Source organism: Chrysochloris asiatica, unplaced genomic scaffold (assembly GCF_000296735.1).
Source record: "Chrysochloris asiatica unplaced genomic scaffold, ChrAsi1.0 scaffold00018, whole genome shotgun sequence".
NCBI lineage: Eukaryota > Metazoa > Chordata > Mammalia > Afrosoricida > Chrysochloridae > Chrysochloris > Chrysochloris asiatica.
In genome coordinates this window covers 27,740,157-27,763,984 of record NW_006408536.1, presented here as the reverse complement: position 1 = coordinate 27,763,984, position 23,828 = coordinate 27,740,157, and the positions used below count along the sequence as shown (strand labels likewise).

The 23,828-nt window shown below is 42.4% G+C and overlaps 1 protein-coding gene across 1 annotated transcript in view; it reads left to right on the top strand.

Moving 5' to 3' along the window:
• The first annotated feature begins 16 nt into the window (after positions 1-16).
• WWC3 (WWC family member 3) overlaps positions 17-23,828 on the top strand; it is a 145,812-nt gene continuing 122,000 nt past the window's right edge. The window contains exon 1 of the mRNA XM_006835645.1: positions 17-159. The gene's annotated coding sequence lies outside the window, so the exon portion shown is untranslated. The remainder of the gene's footprint in view (positions 160-23,828) is intronic.

The window sequence follows — 23,828 nt, the reverse complement described above, 5'->3', positions numbered from 1 at the left end:
GGCTGCCGCGCCCCCAGCGCCACAGCCACCGCCGCGGGCTCGGGACAGCGCCGAGCTGCCGTTGCCGGCTGGCTGGGAGGAGGCGCGCGACTACGACGGCCGCGTTTTCTACATAGACCACAACACTCGCCAGACGTCTTGGATCGACCCCCGCGACCGGTAAGGGCCACCACGCCAGGGGTCGGAGATATCGGGGCTCCCCTCCCGTACCGGGACCTGCCGGGTGGCCCCTGAGTCCATTCGGCTGTCGGGACCCTCTAGCAGCAGTGACCCTCCAGAAGCCGCTGGAGTGGGGGCACGGATGGGGTGCCCCCATCTCCTGGGCCCAGGGAGGTGATCGAGTACCCCAAGAGACGCTTCACCCCCGGGTAACAGAGCCGCAGTCTCCTCCCTCTGACTCGGTTCCCTCACGTCACCCGCTGTCCGGCGCCGGGGAGCTGGGCGCCTGGAATTTCCTCCGCCGGGCTGACGGATGGCTAGCTTTTCCTTTTTCCGCGGGGCCTCGCCCATCCCTGTCCCGGGCCTCTGTGGCCCACCGCTCCGGACGCTGGCTCCGCAGGCGACTCCATCCAGCACCGCGGTGGCGAGCTGAGCTGTCACCTGGGAGCTCAGACGTCGCGCCCACATCGGGATGTGGGTTCCTTGTCCGGCGGGCTCAGCCTTTTCCATCCAAAAGTTTGATGCCAGATGAGGCACTTCAGGGATTTTCCCACCCATTTGGAGTTGAGAGAGCCAATTCCCGAACTGTGCTGAGCTGCTCTTTAGCTTCTTAAAAATCAAGCGAGTTAGCATGCCGTTCGTTTGAAATACCCCGGTGGACGGCGGCCAGCATGGGAGATGATTAGACCCAGATGGTTTCAGAAGAAATGAAAAACAAAAGTGGTCTTTCTGGTCCCCTTTTGTGGTCGATATGCATAGGGTACCAAGTTGTCTGATTATTCAAATAAATAAATCTAGTCGCAGAAACACTACCAGATTTCATTTAATCAAGTTCATTTCGTGAAGTTTCCCCTTCACTTTTTGCTCAGTTGTTTACTGGTTTCAAGGGCTCATCAGCATTCGTGGTGGAATTAGGAATTGTGTCGAACCCCAGTGTTTCCACTGATCATCTGATATCTTGTCCTATCTAGAGTAACTTCTCTTCACCGGGGGCCTGAGTGCCAAAAAGGAAACGCAGCCGGCTTTCCAGTGATTTCCAGACTTCTGCAAGGGCCCAGTGTGGTGACATTGTGCCTGCTTCCTTCTGCCCATGCAGGAAAAGCAGCGCCGCATGGCACTGGCGTTTTAAAATAAACGTTTGAGGAGGGAAGCAGCTGAATTGTTTGAAGATTTTCACTGGGCTCAGATTGGGAAAAACCAGATGAAACCATGGTTCCCTGACATTTTCTTGAATGTGGCAGAGCTCTGGACTCTGAAACTTCTCTAGACCCTAGTATACTTTGATGGGTTAAAAAGATGCTTAGTGGAAAGTTATTTTGAAAATCAGGTGAGATCATATCATAATTTTATCCAAAAGCTAGCCCCACAGCTGTTTGATCAAGCCTGGGATAGTTCTGGAGTTGGTAAAACTGCAGATCAGGGGCCCTTCATGCTGTCTGTTACAAACCCAAACAACTGGAAAATGACCCAATTAAAATGACTGTTTTTCTTAGAAAAGAGTAAAGCTCATTTTATGAGGGTAATATGAAACAGTTGTGGTCCTGTTGGACTGGGGATGCCTATTCAAGACTCGAAATGGAACACTTTCTGTTTCACGGTACAACGCATGACACGACCTAGGCAAGCAGCAGACACTGGAGACACCAGGTTGTAGAAATGTTGGTTGTTATCCTGTGGTTCATCCATGTTTCCTGTGATCCCTTTTCCCAAAATCCATCTGTGTTATTGAACGACATTTTTTCATTCACTCTTTGAAGACATCTCTTGTGTTACAGTTGTTTTGTTTTTGTTTTTAAAGTACCATTTCTAATGCTTAAACGTGTGGACCCAGTGAACAAAAGTGAACATTTTCCATTTTTTGCAAAGTAAAACCATGTGTATACTTTTAGAGACACTGTTTTCATAGTGAGTGAAAATTCAGCAGGGGACAGCCTGAACTTCAGCTCCCAGAATACCTTGCCTGAAATATGTATGGAATGTTCAACAAGCCACAAACATTTAAGTGGAGTTGGCTGAAGGCTATAATAGCTGTCTCTGCAGCTCCACTTTCACAACAGAACATTGCCAATTTTTATGGGTGACCAGTTATTCTTTAGAGTTGTTACTAATTTTTATTACATGGGCAGAGTGGGACTTCCAAGCACGTTTTCTCCCATGTGCATCTGATACTCTTAAAAACCCTTTTTGAGTGGTTCTCACTGGTCGTCAAGAAATGAACTGATGGACCCTTGAAACTATTACTCTGAGATAATCTTTAAACCTTAAACTAAAAATACCTCGTGAAGTCTTCTTAAAATCAAACAATAGTTTAATTTAACTAGCAAAGAATGTCTGTTTTGAGCTTTGTGCTCTTTTAAGATCTATGTAAATGGTTGGTCAATTTGACAACAGCAACTCAAAAGATTAGATAGGAACCTTAGGGGGTAGTGAGTTACTCAAAAGGAGAGTGAGAATAGTTGCACAACTTGAAGAATGTAATCAATTTCACTGAATTATGCTCAGTAACTATTGAATTGATGTATGTTTTGCTATGTATGACATACAACCACAGCAAAGAAGAAATGAACTGGTGGGAAAGAAGGCTAATAAATAGTGGGTTTTCCTAAGTAAATGAAATTGTGACCCGATAAATGAATGCAGTGGGATAGGTGAACATTGTTGCAAACTTAGAAATATCATTTCCTATGTGAGTTAACAAAAACCTTAATAGCGTAAAATATGCTGCTGTGAGAAGAGTAAGCGAGGGCCAAAGATTGTAAACAAAATCTCTTGGAAGTTTTATAGCGATTCCATTCAGTGTTGTGTTTAACAACTTTTGCTACTGCCAGCTCAGGGAGGGCTGGTGATTTATCGGCAACTGTAGTTTCTTTTTAAAGTTGTAACAAAGAGGATACAAGCCTAAGGACACATCTTTACAGCTGTGCTAAAACCCACCCTAGGTTTCAATTCACTGTTTCTCCAGAACCAGTACCGTGCATATAAATTTCGTAGTTCATTTACTGAAAATCATACCTATAAACATTGTTTTAAAATGTAAAGCAAATTGATTATTGCTATGGTGCTTGGTTACATTTTGCAGCTTTCATTCTGTGTATCTTACATATATTAACTGTGAGTAAAATCACCACTTTACAGAACTTTACCCAGAAGTATTTACTATTTGGAAAATTTGGGAAAAACATTTTTGCCCTCTTAGGAAGAATCTGGTGACTATATGTATACTTCCTGTGGAGTGACTTTGATATTATTAATCTGTAGGCTGAACAAGTAGTTGAAACTTAATGTTGATGAGATCACATCAGAGATCAAAGACAAAAATGATGTATCATTTTTAAGGGACAGATTTATGCACAAGATGGGATTGGCTCTAGCCTACCTGGAGGAGTCTGTGATACATTAAGTCCTTTGAACAGGCTTTTGTTTTAAGGAGAAAACAATGCATAGTTCTGGAATTTGCTAGGTTGGAGCCCCATGTAACAGAGCCAGATGATATCATCGCTCCCTTCCTGAAACCTTTATTTAGTATTAATTTATAGGAGGTTTTCTATATTTATCTCACAGAATTTATTTCTGGATTATATAAACTGCCCTGACTGGGGCTTTCTGATAAACAAATAATGGTTTCTCCAGTTTTCAGCCTTTCCATTAGTAGTGTTTGTATGTGTCTTACTTTGAATGCCCTAAGTGGACAGCCCCTTTGAAGAATAGCCTTTGGCTTCCATTCAGATAGTCAACAAGCACTTCGTGGTCTAAAACCTTTCTTTTCTTTTTTCTGTTTTTTAAAAGTAAAGTGAGTGGAAAAGTCATTTAGTTCCAAAAATAGTTCCTGGATGTTTGGAAAACTCTTCAGTTCCTTTTTCTCCCCTTTCACTCACATTTTGGAAGGAAAAGTCCTGGTGTGGTGCTGTAGGATAAGTTCTGGACCACAAGATCAGTTTGAACAGCAAAGTCGGTGGTTCAAACTTACCAGCTGCTCCTCTGAAACCCTATACAGGGTTGCTGTGAGTCAGAACTGATTCCATGGCACTTAACAGCAACAACAATATTTTATGTTACCCTCTCTGGTAACTTCAACTTCCGAAATCCTTGGGTCCAGTAGCATGTTTAAGTTCACCTGGGGAGTTGCAGCTTGGACTTTTTGAACTTTAGCCCAACTGTTTTTTTTCCCATGTTGACTGCCTTTCCAAAAAATTTAATAGAATTAATCAGATAGAATAAAAATTGTTCTGAATTCAGTTATATGCATATAAATCAAATAAGCCTCCTGCGTGTTGGAACAGTCATTGGAGACCAAGAACTAATCATTTGTCTGGGAGATAGGACCAAACATATAAAAGGAAGACACTGTATTTGCAAGGTATCACATGATTCATTCAGTTCTTCAGGTGGTGATTGCTTGGGAGGAAAGGTGGGGACCTCATTTGAGGCTGGGGTAGTCTAGCCTTGTCTTGGAAGCAAAGTGACTCTAGAGGATAAGCACTGGACCTCAAGGTGGGTGGTTCAAGCCCACTGAATGTTCTGTGGGAGAAAGATGAGGCTTTCTGCTCCTGCAAAGATGTACGGCTTTGGGAACCCTCTCTAGGGCTACTATGAGGTGGAATTGACTTGATAGCACTTAACAACAACATCCTTCTCTGGGGTTGAGAGTTTCTTGTGCTTTTCCAGCTCTTGGAAGTAAAGGGGGCAGGTGTCTGGAGGTGGAGAAGAAGAAAGTGAGAAAAGTACTAGAGATAAGAATCTGCTGGGTGGAACAAATCAGTGAATCAACTAATGTGACTGACCCAGAGGCAAATGACTTAGAAAACTCCACAAACTTTGGAGTTAGAGGAGCTAACGCAGTCAAACTCATCATCTGGCACTTTAGGGCCACATCCAAAGGACCTGAGCTGGGGTCCCTCTAGTAGGTGGCAGGGCAGACCCTTTCAGACACACTACTCAACTGCCCAATCCCCACCCAGTTTTAAACATCCCAGTTTTGATTCATTCAACAACTGTTTATTTGTTGCAAAACCTGGAGGTCTTAGGGCTCCAGTGAGGAGTAAAACGAGACAGGTCTCTGCCTCTTGTCATGCTGCCCCTGTCCATGGTTTCTCCCTCCTAGGATCCCTTGGTTCTGTTATTATTGTTACTAGTTGCCATTGAGACAATCCCGACTCACTGTGGCCCCATGTGTGCAGGGTAAACCTGCCCTATAGGGTTTTCAACGTTGTGATCCTTTGGAAGCAGGTTGCCAGGCCTGTTTCCCCAGACGCCTCTGGGAGAGTTCTAACGGCCAGCCTCTCAGCTAGTAATTGAGTGCTAACCAACTGCGCCACCCAGAGACTCCTGTGATTATAGTGGTCATTATTCTCTAGGTATTTGAGTGATACTTTTGTCGAAAGCCCTCAACAGTTACCCAGCGTGTAGGAGGAAGGGTGATGAAACTGAAGCCAAGGGAAATTGACTTGGTTGCCTTAGTTCACTCAGCCAATGAGGGTCTGCCGGACTCCAGATGTGGCATTCCTGGATATCACCTGCCCTTGTCCCACTTCGGCTAGGTGACTGTGGTTTTCCCTTTGCATTTTGTGAGGCTGAGGCAGCTGTGTTTTCTTTACACCTCTGGAGAAGCCAGATACGTGCAGCAGAAAGGTGACATAGGAGGTGCTGGTGTTTCACCATGTTGGAGATCGAAATCTTAGCATTGAGTGACTTTATCCATTTCTCTCTTCATACTGAGCAACGGTGGTCATTTGTCTGTTTTTGAAGGAGTAGATCCTGCTCTCTTTCTGTAGACCATCTGGGCAGACTTGTGTAAAGACTACAGCCTAGAAGGCCCAATAGGACAGTTCTGCTCTGGTACATAGGGTTGCTGTGAGTCAGAACTGACGCGATGGCACCCATCATCAACAACAACAGTAGCAATAAAGTTTCTTAAGGCTACATATGAAGCTAGTAGCAATGTTTGTACCTGTCTTGCAGTTTGTGGGCTAGGAACTGTGAAGATGGGGACACAGGCAGGGAGACGCTTTTCACTTTACATCCTTTTTATCCCTTTTGCTTTTTAAAATACATTTATTGTGGTGAAAGGAGCCCTGGTGGTATTGTAGGATAATCACTGGACGGCTAATCACAAGGTTGGCATTTCAAATCAACCAGCTGCTCTGTGGGAGAAAGATGAGACATTCTGCTCCCATAAAGATTTACTGCTCAGAAACCCTATACGGGGTCATTCTGACTATACAGGGTCATTCAATTCTGACTCATCAGAATCGGCTCCATGGCAGTGGGGGGAGGGGCTAGTGTAGTGAGATATATAAAACAAAACATGTACCATTCTAATCATTGTTAAGTGTACAGTTCAGTGACATTAATTGCATTCACGTGTTGTGCTACCATCCCCACCATCCATTTCCAAAAGTTTTCCATCACTCCAAACAGAAACTATATACCCTTTCCTTTTGCTTTTTGAACCAGTTGTATATATTAACTCTCCAAAGAATTAAATGGAAAAAATAAGCTTAGTATCAGAGAATGAGATTGTAGATAAGAATTTAAGAACCCCTTCCTACCCCCTGCTCTCCCCTCCACCATCACTCCCTGCATATAGATTTATTTATATGGCAAGTTTAGATTCACCTAACTGGAGTCCAGCACTTCAGGGTCTCAGTTACATTCCTGTTGATCATAATGATCTAACTCAATAAAATGTAACAGTGTTGATATTAGGTGGATCATTTCAGTGCTGTAACTTTTGGAATTTGAACATTGTTCCAAAACAGCTATTTTATTGCATCCAAAACAAAGCAAAGAACCCCAAACCCATTGCTGGCAAGTTGATTCTGACTCATTATGACCTTAGAGAACAAGGTAGTTTCTGAGATTGTGAATCTTTAAGGACTCAAACTGCCGCATCTTTTTCTTGAGGAGAGGCTGGTGGCTTTAAACCGTTGACTTTTCGATGAGCAGTCAAACACTTAATCACTGTGCCACCAGTGATTTTTATTGTGGACTGCCTGTAAATTGCTTATGCCATCCTTAATGAAAATGATCTCTTGCCCATGTTTCCGCTGATTTCTGAGAAGTGTCAGTTATGTAGGGTCAGCTGGCTTGTGTGGATGCTATGACGGTTTGGCATGCATGAGTTTAGAATTGCTTGGACCAGGCTAATTGGCATACCATGCTTTAAAGGTCAGGGACAAGGCCAGGGACATGTCCATATGGTCTTCTGGACTCGGATCACCTGGCATTCAGAGACTAACGCATGGATGCCTTTGGTTATATATCAGCATCCCCCCACCACATTCTCCTGATTTCTGCTCTTAAATACTTGCTGTAGTTTCTTTGCCTCTCCTGAAAACTGACCTGTTTCGAAGAGCAAAATAAATGCACTTAAGGAGGGAATGATTCTGTGCTGACATTAGACCCCCTCTAATGCCAGTAATCCTCACTTATGGGGTCTGATCACATGTTTCTGATCACGTGGCCAACAAAATGATGTGGCCAGAGCAGGAAGACTGGATGTCGTCTGGCTACATGATTGATCCTTTTGGTTAAAGACTCTACAGAGGAATCCTGATTAAAAGGGGGAGGAATGTGGAACAGAATTTCAAGTGTTCAATGGAATCCAGATTTTATGGAGCCATTGAGGCTGAAGGAACAACTCAAACTGTCGCCCTGAGATCATCTTTCAACCAGAATTATCCCCTGAAGTCTCCCCTGAACCAAAAAAAAAAAAAAAAAATGTTTATCTTAATAAGTAAAGTGCATTTGCCCTGAGCATTGTGCTCTTAGAGAATTCTGTAGGGGAGATGAAATTGACAACAGCAATGTGAAAGGTTAGATGAGAAGCTTAGGGGGCAGGGAGTCTAAGTCAGTGGTGGGGAAACAACTTGGAGGGTGATGGAAAAGCTTGCACAACTTGAAAAATGTCGTCAGTCACTGAGTTGGATGTGTAGAAATTGTTGCAATGCTGCGTGACTGTATATTTTCACCAGAACAAAAAGACATAAATTGTTCGATATTCTGTGACCCAAGAGTTCCTGACTGAGCTGTGTCTTTGTATTTCACTCTGACTCCTGTGGACTTGTTTCTCAGACCTTGGTTTGTACATGGGAATGAATGGATGCCCTCAGACATGTTCACATTGAAGGCATCTGTGTTTGTACTTCTGCTTTGGGTTTAATGCAGGGCCACACCATCATGAAGTGCCCAGGTAGATCACACATAAAAGAAAGCAACTTAATGTGGCGTTTAGTTTGTTAATTGTGAGAGAGGAAGTGAGAAGTATAAAATATTTCACCTTTATTTTTAGATCCCCAGACCCAACCCCTTGCTACGGAGTCAATTCTGATTCATAGCAGCAGCCCAGTATAGAGAGGGTTTCGAGGCTGTAAATCTTTATGGGAGCAGAAGGCCTTATCTTTCTCCCTTGAGTGGCTGGTGGGTTTGAATTGCTGACCTTTCAGTTAGCAGTCCAGTGCATAGCTTACAGGAAATAATAAAACTAATATGTGGTTTGGCTTTGAATCATCTAGTTGCTTCCTTTGTGCTAGGTTTAATGGAAGATGACACAAACAACACTTAGCCCTTTTCCTCAAAGAGATGTAAATGTAGGAGGTGGGGTATGTGAAAGGGTTAACAAGGTGCTGTCAAGTCAGCCTGGCAGTCAGGGGATGAGGGAGAGTCAAGGTCAGCTTCTGCTGCCTCGATATGCCAATAGGCAAAGCTCTGAACTTCTCAGAGACCCAATTTTCTTACTGTACAAGAATGACAGTACTTGTCCATCATCAGTCAGTAAACTGATGATTATTGAGTGTATACTGTTTCCTGGGCCTGAAAGAGCCTAGGACAGGAGTTAGCAGACTAGCCCACAGACCGAATCCAGCCCATTGCCTGTTATATTGTCCAGCTGGCCAGATGACAATGGGTTTTATGTTTTTAAATGATTGAAAAGACTTAAAAGAAGACTAGTATTTTGTAAAAGCTATATAACGTAACTTCAAATTCAGGTTTCAGAGTTCATAAATAAAATTTTATTGAAACACAGCCATTTGTTTATTGTCTATGGCTGCTTTTCATGCTATAAAGGCAGAGTCGGGTCATTGAACAGAGACTGTGTGGCCCACAGAGCTGAAAATATTTACTCTCTGGCCCTTTGGAGAAAAAATTTGCTAATCCCTGCTCTTTGGAGAATACTGTTCCAGCCAACATGTCACACAAAAAGAAACTCCTATGAGTCTGTACCCATACTATTCTAGAAATAATAAATTACAGAGATGGATGATAGATGAAATAGTTGGCAAGGATTAGGAACAGGGGCGAAGGTGGGTGTGGCTGTAAAAAGAGCTAGCATAAGAGAGGCTTGTGGGATGGATTTGGTTCTGTTTCTTGATTGTAGTGGTGACTATAGAAATTACATGTGCAGTCAACATAGAACTGTGAGTGCATGTGTACACTCACACACGAGTGCTTGTACAACAGGTGGACGCCTAATTAGCTTGATGGAGTGTACCATGGTCACTTTCCCTGCGGTGACATTGTTCTGTAGTTATTCTGCAAGATGGAACCACTGGGGAAGGCAGGTGAAGGGTACCTGGGGCCTCCACCCCCGTGCATGTCTTTGTAACTTCCTGAGAATGTATAATTATTTCATAATCAAAAGTTTAATAGAAAGGGGATTAGAGAGTAAAGGAAGAGAGTAAAGTTATTTCTAATTTTTTTTTTTTTTTTAAATTAGAAGAGTCCAGGGAAAGATGGTAGTGTAAGCAGACATACTAAGCTGACCCGTTGCAACAAAGACATAGGACACCAAGTAGAACAGATACAGATGGTGATCCTGGCACCCTGAACATCAGAGGATAGGACAGAGAGGTGGACGGAGTGCTGACTAGACGAGGAAGTGGAACAGGAGCTGTGAGAGGGAAGAAAAATTGATGGACTGTGGGCTGGAGTAGAATGGCGTAACCATCTTGAGTTTTGTGAGTGGCTGTTGATACAGTGGCTAGTGGACACAGGAAGGGGCTGGAGGTTGGTGGCAAGGGGACTCAATTCTCCCTTGTTCTTCTGCCTCTTGGTCACATGGGGCATGGCCAGTCCCGGCTCTTGACAGCCCAGCGACCAGTGGTACCCCCGCCTGTGCAGCCTGGAGTCTGGCACCTGGCATAGTGTCCCTGCTTCTGGAAGCGCATGAACCTGCCGTTAACTGTGATACACAGACAGTGAACTGAGAACTAACTAAATTCACACTTCCGGTCTCTACCACATTCACCAGGAGACAGGTGGTGAGTGCCTGAGAAAACAGCAGTATACAGTCATTCACTAAATATAAATACAATACCACAATATTTCGGAAAAAAGAGATAATTTCAGCTTACACCAAGAAACAAGACAGAATGCCTCAAATAAGTGACCAAAATACAGCCAGGAATATACCAGAAATTGTATCAGAACTACCTGATAAGGAATTTAAAAGAATACTAATTAGGCAACTTAAACAGATTGTGAGAAAGATTGAGAAAATGACAGATGAAATTGAGGAAAATTTCAGGAAACAAACTGACAAAATAATTGAAAACATAAGAAGCATAAAGAAATAGCAATTACAAAACCAGAAGATTAACACTAAGACTTCAGAAATAGATACTGCACTGAAAACGGACAAAGGAATCAATGAATCAATGGGAAGATAGCCTACTGAGCTTGAAGAAAAATCTCTCAATATTCATCGGGTTCTAGAGGAACAAAGAAAAAATGACCAAAAAAATCTGAAGAAAGCCTAAGATTTATGTGGAACACTATCAAGAGTTGTAACTTACATGTGATAGGAATTCCAGAACAGGAAGAGACAAAAATATCCATAGAGAATATTGTTCAAGAGTTGGTGAAAGAAAGCTTCCCTAACATCATGAAAGACGAGAAGATAGCCATTCAAGAAGTTGAACAAATTCCAAACAGGATAGACCACAAAAGAAAAACACCAAGCCATTGTAGTCAAACTTTTCAAAATTAAGGAAAGAATCATAAAAGCAGGTAACATGAAAAGTTACCTGCCTACAAAAGAGAACTAATAAGGCTAAGCTCTGAATTCTCAACAGAAACCATGCAAGCAAGAAGATACTGGAATGACATATATAAAACTCTGAAAGAAAAAAAATTGCCAACCAAGAATCATATATGTCCACCCAAACTGTCCATCAAATATGATGGCAAAATTAGGTCATTTTCAGGCAAACAGAAATGAAAAGAATTTGCAAAAACCAGACCAACTTTACAAAAAACTATTAAAGGGCTTTCTTTGGACAGAGCACCAACAACAGCAGGTAACACCCTGTGACTAACCTGTTGCTGCTGTGTGACGTCGAATCGGTTCTGACTCACAGCGACCCTGTATAGGGTTTCGGAGGAGAGGCTGGTGAATTTGAATTGCTGACCTTGTGGTCCAGTGCTTTATCCCATAGTGCCACACCAGGATTCCAACCCCGGTACAGAAGTATGTACAGACCTGGTGGTGGTAGTGGTTATGTGTTGTGGAGTCAGCTCCAACTCATAGTAAGCCCTGTATAGGGTTTCCAAGACTGTAAATCCTAATCTTTTGTCTGTGGAGCAGTTGGTAAATTTGAACTGCTGACCCAGCGGTTAGTGGCCTAACTCATAACCCATTAAGCTACCAGAGCTCCTTAAAACAGACCTATAAGACTGAAAATAGAGAACCAGAGATATAGTTGCAAGAACAACAGAGAGGGGATGATGTTAGTTACAGAACTTCCAAGTGACAAGGAAATCAAATAGATTTCAAGAAGAAAATAAAATGAAAATAAACCTAACTGTAACCCTAAAACTAGACCAAGCCTTATTTCTCTGTAGCTCAACCCCTAACACTAACCCTATTCCTAATCATAACCCTAATAATAAAGAAAGCCCTAGGAGTACTGGTATGGTGCTGCGGTTTAATGTGCTGGACTGCAAAGTCGGTTTGAACTGCAAGGTTGATGGTTCAACAGACCCACCCTTGTTGTTAAGTGCCATTGAGTTGATTCCGACTCATAGCGATCCTGTGTAGGGTTTCTGAGGAGTGACTGGTGGGTTTGAATAGCAGACTTTACAGTGCCACATGAGGCCTCTAGGCCTACCTTAGACCTAGTCATAGTCTCAACCCTCTCCTCCACCCCCCAAGTAAAAAGAAATTGAATCTCTTCTTTAATTCACATGTACTGCTCAAGAAAGTGACGGCAAGTGTGATTTTTGCCTCCCCTCCCAAAGGACATTTGGTGATATCTGGAGACATTTGGCCCAACATCCTATAATGCAAGGACCAGCCCCCCACCACAGTATCAGTAGTGCTGAGGTTGAGCCATCCTACTCCCAGCTGAGTCATAGAGCATCAAGACTGCAATTGGTTGAGGCCAGAGCACTTTTCCCAGGCCTGTCCAATGAGCTGCGAGGAGAAGCCTGGGACAGGTGTAATTCCTTTTCCCGTAAGGCCTACGTGGAAGTAACTCCACCTTCCTCTAATTGATGTCCTTTCTCCTTGTAAACCTGGAGCTGGGCAGCCATGTCACTGCTGCAAAAATCCCAAGGAAGTTAGCTGAGAAGCCGATTGCAGCAGAGAAGGAAAACGATCCTGTGTCTGACCTAGTGTGCATGAAATCAGGTGGATGAAATCAGGTTCTGGAACTGGCTGCCTTCAGTAACTCCCCCTTGTCTCTCTCTCTTTAAATGTTTTATTGTGAATTATGTGATAGTTTACATGGGAGAACATTAACTTTACATTCGTCCTCTCGTATAATCGTTTCATTGCCATAGGTACAATCCCCTCCATGCATCATCAGCCAATCAAAGGGTATACACTACACTGCAAGTCTGCCCCTCGGTCGTCAGCACACAGCCCTTCTCCCTCTTTGGGTCTGGAGTCCCCAGCAGCTCCATCTCTCCGTGTCATCATCTCTGGTATCACTGTTTCTCTGGGTAGGTTTCCTCACTCCGCTCTTTGCCCTTGATGGTCCCGGGGACCTCCGCTCCTGAACTGAAAAGTCAACCACTCCCCTCCTTTTGCTACAAAACATCCACCTTTACATTTCTAACCCTCACAGTCAGTCCTAATAGCAATTATTCACTATTGTACCACAAGAGTCCTGTCCCCATCTCCTTTCATCAGCCCCGCCCAGACAGATTGGATACTACTCAGTGGAGAGTCTACCTTCCTCCATCCTCCTTGTCTCTTAATGGAGTCCCTGGATGGTGCACATGGTTAACATGCTTGGCTGCTAACCAGAGGCTGGAAGTTCAAGTCCACCCACAGGTGCTTTGGAGGAAGGGTTTGACATACTTCCCGAAAGCCAGCCATTGAAGACCCTACTCTTCACAGTTCTACTGTGACACACATGGAATCGCCAGGACTCAGAGTTGACTCGATGGCCACTGGTTTACCCTTTAAAAGCCAGTTCAATTGGGGAATTCTGCTGTTTGCAGCCAGCAAAGGCATCGTCACTCAGATTTATTTTGTCCCATGTTACTCTGTAGTTTCCATAATTGGCATTCTTATTGGAGATGAAAACTTCTACTGAGTGGCTATACTGTCATTTGTGAACTAGTCCCCTATTTTGGGTCATTTAGGTTGCCTGTGGATATTTATGATCATAAATACTATAATTATAAGTCTGCTTACATGCAATTATCTTCTCTATAACTTTTTTCACCTTTGCCTTAGGAGATATTTCTAGGTATGGGATGGATGCAACCCAATGACGTACATTCATTTGTTTTAATCAACTTTTACTTTGTAATAGTTTGAGAGTTACAGAAAATTACAGAGTGGAACAATTTCCCATGTTCCTACCACCTTACATCATCACCTCAATACATTTGTCAAAACTGAGAAGCCAACCTTGATACATTAATATTCATCGGACTTCAAGACTTTATTTGGGTTTCATTGTTTTCTCACTAATGTCTTTTTTTCTGATCCAGGGGCTTTTAGAATTATTAAATTACTGATTTGTATGATTCAATTGAATACCTGTAAGTTTTTCCTGAAGCTTTATTTTGGGAGCATTTATTTATCTTTCTTACATTTGACAAAGTTATAAGACTTCCTCTGAAGCCTTGTGGTATAGTGTTAAGATTTGGACACATTTTGGAATCATGAATCCTGAGAAAATCTGCTGCAAAAAAGTAGGAATTCTGTGTTCAGAAAAACGCAAGTTCATGGAAGATTACCTTAGCTTTCGAAGATTCATAGACCTCTTGCAACCCAATTATGCCTTCCAGAATAATGGGGTCTTGGTTTGAAACGGGCAGACAGTCCAAAGATGCCTGCCCCATATGCTGTCAAATGAACGCATGAGTGCATGCTTAGGTGTTTGTTGGCACTGTCCTAGGTACATCATATAGCGTTCATTGAACAGTGATGGCTGGAGAACCTTCCATGCTTCCTCTCCCTCTTCTCCAGCCTCATACCAAACCAACGTTAGACTGTGATGTGCAGTCGCATGATGCAACCTCCATGTACTGGGTAGATTTCACATTAACAGCGAAGCTTTGCTGGCTCCCCTTGCTGAACATTTTCACTAAAGATTCTATGAAGAAAATGCAGGAGAAAATTTCAAATTTTCTTGGAATCCAGACTTTCAGGAGCCCATGAGGATGGTTGAACCACTTATCGATTGACCTGAGATAATCTTTAAACTGAAAATATCCCTTGACGTTTTCTTTAAACCAATCAGTTGTTTGGTTTAGTTAATAAGGAATGTCTCCCTGGAGCAGTGTGCTCTTTTAAATACCTATATGGGATCAGATTGACAATCCAACTCCGAAGGTTAGGTAGGAACCTTGAAGGGGTGGGACAATGAGAAGGAACATTTTGGACATGGAGGGTGAGAATGTTGCGCAGTTTGAATAATGTATTGAGTTATACATGTAGAAAGTGTTAAATTGGTATATGTTCTGTTCTGTATACTTTAACAGCAACCAAAATGATTTTTACCAAAGTGAAGTTATGGAAGAAAAGTGGACATAAAAGACCACCTGTTTTATAATTAAGTTTATATAAAATGTCCAGAAAAGGTGCATCTTTAGGGACTGTCGATATTAGTAATTGCCTGGGGCTGGGGGTAGGAACAGAGAGTGACTGTTAATGGGACAAGGGGACTTACTGGGATGATGGAAATGCTCCAGAGCTGGATTATAGTAATGTCTGCTGAGCTCGGTAAATTTACTAAAAATCATTGCATCATATACTTACAATGGTGACCTTTATGGTACATAGATTCTGCACCAAACAATGTGAGAATTTTTTAAAAAGCTGCTTTGACATTCAGCAGTTGCCTTGACTTTATAGTTAGAGAGCCCGTGCTGTATAGATTAGTTAAGATTAGCTTTGGCAGGTGCTATGGGTTAGTGTGCTGGACTGTGAGATCCATTTGAACCGCAGTTCAAGCTCATCAGCCACTCCTCAGAAACCCGATACAGGGTTTCTATGAGTCAGAACGGACTCAAGAGTACTTAACAACAACAACCCTGCCGAAGGTCTTTGGGCTTCTCAAAATGTCCATGCAATCTTCAGGGAAATTTACCCAAGAAGCCACGCATTACAGGAAGCCCCAGACTATGGGCAATTGAAGGGGAGATCAGCGCTGAGTAATTACCAAAGTAATTAAAAAGCGATAAAGAGTAAGACCCTCAATAAGATGGGCTAACACAGTGACCACAACAGTAAGCTCAAACAGCAGTGATTGTGAGGAGGGCACAGGACCAAGCAGTGTTTCATTCTGTTGTGAGTTGGAACGTACTCAACAGCACCCAAAAACAACAACAGTCATTACTAGATACAAAATATAGTTGGTTTTCACTAAGGCAGCTAACTTTTCATTTGTAGGACTATATCTTTTAGGATGACTCACTAATATTACTGTTGAACTAATACCTGGTTACTGGGCAGTATCTGTAGTAAACGGAGTTCTGTGGATAAAGGACCGGTCCATATTTGGATCTTTCTTACATCCATTTTTGGATGAACCTTTGAAAATTGTCTTATACGCTTTTTGTTTCTTTTTAGATGAAATCATACAATATATTCTTGATAATTGGTTTGTAAGGGTGAACATTGGGTTTTGTGTGATGTGGAATGTGCCATTTAGTGCTGGAGCCTCAAAAGTGTGGTTAGCATTGATTTGGGGCTTGGAGAGCTTTGAGTTAGAGTCCAGCTCTGCTGTTTGCTCTGTGCTCTCAGACAGGTTATTTGGTCTCAGTTTCCTCATCCATAAAATGGAGACAAAGTCCTAGCCTCCTAGTTTGTTTTGGAGATTCAATAAGAATAAAGAAAGCACCAGTGTCTAATTCGTAGTTTGTTGTTGTTTGCCCTCAAGTTCGTTCCAATTCATAGCAACCCTGTATAGGGTTTCCAAGGCTGTAATCTCTGCAGGATCAAAAAGTCTCATCTTTCTCCTGAAGAGTAGCTGGTGGGTTCGAACTGACAGCCTTGTGATTAGTAAACCTGTGCTTATCCCACAGAACTCCAATTTTGATTGTTCTTATGGCCATAGGAAGTATTCACTGGGTTTGTGATTCTTTAGTGTCTCTTCTTCTGCCCATGAAAATGCCCACCCTCCATTATGTCGCTTGTGCTTCTAAATTGCTTTTCTGTTTTGCTCATAGTTACAGAGCTTACAACTGTTCTTTGCATTCTCTTTGTTTTCTGGCTGGGTAAGCGAAGTTGCTGGGAATAGAAAACAAATTAGCGCCAAAGCCATTAAACTTTGTCTGTAAAGGGCAAAACAGTTAACAAGAATTCTGAGCATGGTGCAAGACCGGACAATGTTTTGTTCTGTTGTGCATAGGGTTGCTATGAGTCTGAAGCGATTTGATGGCACCTAACAACAACAGCAACAACAACATCACAACTACTCAACTCTGCCCTTGTTGTGTAGAAGCAGTCATATACAAGTGGGTGTGGCTGTTCATCAGTGAAACTTTATTTACAAAAATAGGCGGTGGGCTTAACTTTGCCCCTGGCCCATCACTTACCATCCCATAATCTGTGTCATGCTTCTATGTGTTGCTGTTGTTGTTGTTGTTAAGTGCCATCAAGTCGATTCTGACCCATAGCGACCCTGTATAGGGTTTCCAAGGAGCAGCTGGTGAGCTTGAACCATTGATCTTGCAGTTGTTTCATGCTAATATGACCAAAGTTCTCATGTCTTGAACTTTCGTTATTGTAGTATTACCCTGGATAGAAATCTGAAAATACTCTTGAGTATGTACCCAGTGCTTGCTTTCCAGTGGAAGTCATTGTGCTCTGGAACTTGGTATTTGTAGAACTCAATGGCATCCATTGGCATCCAGTTGATTCTAACTTACAGCAGCCCCATAGCACAGAGTAGGACTGTCCCATAAGGTTTCCAAGGCTGTCCTCTTCACAGAAACAGGTATCACATCTTTCTCCCATGGACCACCTGGTGGATTCCAACCACCGACCTTTCAGTTAGCAGCCGAGTGTTTTAACCAGTGTGCCTCCAGAGCATCTTTTAGTGATACTAAAGACTCTAAAATTAACATCTGATCATTAGAACTTAAGTACTAAGCATAAAAGGTGAAGTGAAGATCTTTAGCCAAATCTTCTCAGCCATTTTCTAAAATAACTACCAGTCAGTTTTCCTGTGTGTATTAATAGCTTTTGGGGGCACACTTATATGGGCAGGTGAATGTGCTTTGGGAGTAAAATGAAGTTTGCCTAAGTTACTGTGCTGTTTGGGTCTCCGAAGGAATATGAAGTAAGGAAACTCTCGCTGGGCAGAGCTCAGGGAGGACAGGGTGGCATGTTTATCCTAACACTTCCAGAAATTTCTTGTTCTTAGAGGGCTCATTTTCCAGTGGTAAGAGATAGGAAAATGGGCAGTAACAGGGTATTTGTTGTTGTTGTTAAGTGTTGACGGGTCAGTTCTGACTCATAGCAACCCTGTATAGGGTTTCCAAGGCTTTGAAACTGCAGGAGCAGAAAGCCTAGGGAAAGGTAACAAACAGATTTACGGTTAAATTAAATAGTTTTCCTAGCAACATGTGCCCAAAGCTGTAAAACACAATTCACCAATTCTGGTGTGGAATCCTAGTGTGGTGCTGTAGGATAAGTGCAGGATAGCAAGATGGGTTTGAACCACAAGGTTGGTGGTTCAAACTCGCCAGTCACTCCTTGGAAAACCTATACTGGGTTGCTATGAGTTGGAACCAACTCAATGATACTAAATAACAACAACAACAACAATAGTAACAATCTTGGTGTGGCACTGTAGAATAAGCACTAGATTGCTAACTGTAGGGTCAGCGGTTCAAATCCACCAGCTGCTCCTCGAAAACCCTATACAGGGTCGCTATGAGTCAAAACCGACTTGATACACTTAACAACAACACAAAAGGAGCCCTGGTGGCACAGTGGTTAAATGCTCAACTGCTAACCAAAAGGCCGGCAGTTTGAATGCACCAGCCACTTTCTGCGAGAAAGATTGTAAAGATTGTTGTTGTTAAGTGCTATTGAGTCAGTTCTGACTCATAGAGACCCTATATAGGGTTTCCAAGGAGTGGCTCATGAGTTTGAACCACTAGCTTTGAGGTTCAAACTGACCTTAGAGTCTAGTCCTATAGCAACATACCAGGACTCTACTCTGTCCTATAGGGTCATCTAAGTTTCACTTGAATCAGTGGTTTGAAATCCCACTAAAACAGTGGTTCTCAATCAGGGACATTTCTGTTACATACCACCCCCCTTTTGCCAGGTGACATTGGGCAATGTCTGGACAATTCAGGTTGTCACAACTGCTGATGGATGCTTCTGGCATCTAGTGGGTAGAGACCAGAGATGCTGCTTCATACCCTATATTGCACAGGACAGCCCCACAGCAAAAAATGATTTGGTCTAATTGTTAACAGTGCTGAGAAAGAGAAGAGAAAGCCAGCACTTGAGGCACTACTGAATCCTTCTTGGAAAGGCTTTGCCTTACCGGAGCGTACATTCCAGTAGAAGAAAATGACAGTAACAAGGATGTAGCTGTATGAAAGAGAGGCAACTCCAGCAGGGTCAACTGGCCGAGAGTGTGGTGGTGTAGATTGCTGTTTGATGCAGGGTGGTTGAGGAATACCTCACTGTCCAAGTGACCTTTAAGCTGAAATCTATAGCAGGTGAGGAGGGTGTATGAGGCAGACTTCTAAGGAGAAGGACCCTCAAGGATAGCTGGCTCGTGAAGGACCTTGTGGGCCATTGCAGGTACTTTATTTAGATTGTTACTCAGAGTGAGTTGCAAGCCAAGTGACTAGGGACACTTCACATTTGATTGGGGTCACATTTGATTGGGGGATAGACCAGTGAGAGTTGGAGCAAGAAGACTGGAGAACTGGCAGCCACCCCCGGGCCCAGACTATGGTGGCTTAGGCTGAGCAGGGAACAGGGGACACTTCTAGAACTAGCTGTAGTTTCTTAAAGAGCTTGACCCTGTCTTTTAGTTTCCAGTCAGAGTCTTCCTTGCTCTTGAGGCCTGTCCTTAGAGTCCTTGCAGGATAGGGAACTATTATGGATTTAATTGTGTTCCTCCAAAGTATGTGCTATAAATCCTAAAACGTACACCTATAGTTAGGAGCTCTGGTAGCGTAGTGGTTACTAATCGGGCAGCTAACCTCAAGGTTAGCAGTTCGAAACTACCAGCTGTTCCGCGGGAGAAAGATGAGGCTTTCTGCTCCCATAAAGATTTACAGCCTCAGAAACCCTGTGCAGGGTCGCTTTGAGTTGGAACAGACTCCACGGCATATAGCAACAACACCACCTATAGTTATAATCCCACTTGGGGATGGATTTTTATTAATAAAGCAGTATTGTCTTAAATCAATCTCTTTAAAGATATAAAAGGGATTAAACAGGTAAATAATCAGGCATAAATGGGGAAAGATCGATGTCACGACACATGAAGATTAACGAGAAACCAAGAAACAGAAGCTGAAGAGACAAGGACCTTCCCCCAGAGCACCCGGTGCTCTGAATACAGACTTCTTGTCTCTTAAACTGTACGGGACTAAATTTATGTTTGTGAAAGTCATGATTTGTGATATTTCTGTTATAGTAGTGCTAGATAACTAAGACAGGGACTTAAAAAGTCCTGCCAAAATAGCTGTCATTGGTGTAGTGTTTGGGTCATCACAGAGGAACTGGGCTCCTTCCTGTTCTGCTTCACAGCTTTGCTGATGGGGGTACAAGGAATTCTGTGGAACAGGAAGCAGTGCTGTGGATGTATTTTGTTGTTGCTATTTTGGCACTTGGGCTGCATTTTGGGAAGATTGATTTATGCTTAAAAAAAAAATTGTGGTAAATACAGAGGACATTGGTTCAGTAGTAGAATTCTCACCTTCCATGTGCAAGACCCAGGTTCGGTTCGTGGCCGGTGTACCTTACGTGCAGCTACCACCTGTCTGCTAGTGCAGGATCACATGTTGCTATGATGCTGAATAGGTTTTAGCAGATCTTCCAGACTAAGACAGAATAAGAAAGAAAGAATCAATCATTCAGTGGAAAGAAACCTATAGATCTCAGCAGTCCTATCTGTAACTGATCACAGGGATGGTATGGAATCTGGCAGCGTTTCCTTCTGTTGTACATGGCAACTAACAATAATAACAACAAATATAGCAAAACTTTGCCGTGTCTTCGTTTGTTACATGTACAATTCAGTGACATTAATTATGTTCGCCATGTTACACAAGCATTCATTTCCATATTTCCCCACCATCCTTAATGGTTGATAGATACATTTCAGTTGCCCATATAATGCCACAGATTCTTTTGTATTAAGAGTGGCGGGTGACTGTTCCTCTTGGGTGGGTTGTTTGGGAGCTAAAATGATAGGGTTCAAGCTCATGGTGGCCAACTCTATAGAACATTGTGAATCCTCTTCAGGATTCATTGTGTTTGCCTTAGAGACAGTAAGTCTGAAAACATTTTCAATCATTCTGTGATTTCTCTAGCCTAGATTGACCTTGTTGTTGTTGTTGTGTGCCATGGAGTCAGTTCCGACTCATAGCAACCCTGTACAGGGTTTCCGAAGCTATAAACCTTCATGGGAGCAGAAAGCCTCATCTTTCTCCTGTGGAACAGCTGGTAGTTTTGAACTGCTAACTGTGATGTTAGCAGCCTGATTCGTAACCACTACGCTACCAGAGCTCCTTGACCTAGGATTGTCATTTTGGTAATATCAGAATCAAAACACCAGAAACTAACCCCTTGTCCCCATATCATAAACCTCCAAAATGTCACTGTGTAGATGTCATATTGACAGAAATGTCAGTGATTAACAAGAATCTCATCTTGCCCTCAGAAGTAGTTATGGGAGAAAGACAGACTAGCATTTGCCTTTTATGTGCCACCATCTTGGCTAGAACCAAGGATTCCTGTTTGAACAATGCCCAGCACTCAGCTCTGCCTTGGGGCTTTAGACATAATTACTTTCCATTTTTAAACAAGAACACATGTACTTATTATGCTTTTAAAGTTATTAGTAGAGAGAATTGTTTTTGTTATGCCATTTAACACCTAGCTACTTTTAAAATATGGATCACTATAAAGTCTTATGTAAACATATAACTGATAAAAACACTTATTACTTGTGACTCATTGTGAATGCCTCAGCTTTCAACTTAGGGCCAGCTCAATAATATTTGATGGAATTCGAAGTCTGCATTTCCTTCCAATGGACTTAAGTAAAGTAGAGAGAAAAGGTCACTTTCTCTCCATCTATTTAGGAGTGGTTGGTGGTGTTTTAAGGAGCTCTAGTGGCACAGTAGTTAGGTGCTGTGGAGTCAGTGATTTGAACCCCCCCAACCACTCTGTGGGGGAAAAATGTGCAGCCTGCTTTAGTAAAGATCTACAACTTTGAAAACCTTATGTGACAGTTCTACTCTGTGCTATAGGGTCACTATGAGTCATAGTTAGACTCAATGGCAGTGGGTTGAGGTAGTGTTTTAGGAGTCCCCGGGTAGAGCAAATGGCTAAGCTCTTGACTACTAACTGAAAAGTTGGCGGTTTGAACTCACTCAGAGGCACCTCAAAAGAAATGAGATCTACTTCCCAAAACTCAGCCATTTGAAAACTCTATGGAGCACAATAGGAATAGACTCGATGTCCAGTAATTTTTTTTTTTTTCTTTTTCTTTTTGGTGGTGTCTTTCATGGGTTGGACTGGGTCTCATCCCTTCTTTGTACCAATGAAATTAATGCCATAGTATTTCATTTCACTTTAGGGATTGGCATTGCCTTTATCTCCTTTTCTGTTTCTTTCACCTCCAGGACTTGCACGGTTAGGTTGTGCAAGGACCCTTTCCAAAACCAAAGGTAATTCAAAGACGAATTCGATTCAGTGGCAGTGGCAGAACCAGTCATCGTCAGTGCCGAGTACCACTTTCTCTTACTGGTTGGGTAAGAGAAACAATATGTATAGGACTGCATCATTCCTCTTCTCCAAGGTCTTTCTGTGTGTGTGCCACAGTGGTGATTGGATGCTTTACTTCTCTGCTTAGAAATAAAGAAGTCTTCTTGGCATAGTCCAAACCACTGAAATAAGTGAAAATCAGGAATTTTTCCATGAAGCAAACCAGTGACACAATAGTACTGTAAGCCTGCAAGTTACGGGAATTGGTTTTATGAAGCAGTTGGCTGGGGATGCTTGGAAAGCTGGGTGTGGGGAGGTGGAAGAAGTGGTTGGCTTTTTTTCTCACCAAAGAGGCAGCCCGACACTAAAAGGTATAGTCTTGTATTAATTAATGGGTTTCAAAGAAGTTGATGCTTTTAAGCTCTATTTTTCTTCCCCATGACAAGGATAATCTGTGAAATTACACGTGAGATAGAAGATTGATGGTTCAGCTACCTTTCTTTTTTTGTAATTTTATGGTGGTTAAGTATAAAACTTTCCATTTTTAAGTGTATAACTGAGTGACATTAATTGCCTTCACTGTAGTGCACAGCCACAACTATCTATTCCCAAAGCTTTTCAATCACTCCAAACAGAAACCTAGAACTCCTTAAACCCTAACCTCCTACTCTCCCCTTTTCCAACTCCTCTTAACACTAATATACTTTGATTTCTATGTAGTTGCCTATTCTAGTTATTTCATGTAAGTGAGATATACAATATTTTTCCTTTGTAAAATATTTTCAAGTTTCATCCATATTGTAACAAGTATCGGAACTTCATTTCTTTCTATGACTGAATAGTATTCTGTTGCATAGATAGGCCAAAGTTTGTTTATCCATCATCTGTTGATGGACACTTGGGTTGATTTTACTTTCTGGCTATTGTGAATAATATAGTGTCACAATTAACATTTGTGTCTGTTTATTGCTGCTTTAAACTATTCTGGAGATATTCTGGGCATGGAATTGCTGGGTCATATTGTACTTGAATGATGCAGAAAGCATCAAAAGAAGATGGGAGGAATACACAGAGTCACTTGAGAACCAAAAGGAAATGGTTGATGTTCAACTGTTTCAAGAGGTAGCATATGATCAAGAGCCAATGATACTAAAGGGGAGGAAGTCCAAGGTGCATTGAAGGAATTGGCAAAGAACAAGGCACCAGGAATTGATGGAATAAAAATTGAAATCTTTCAAGAAAGTAAGGCAGCACAGGAGGCACTTACTCATCTATGCCAAGAAATTTGGAAGACAAC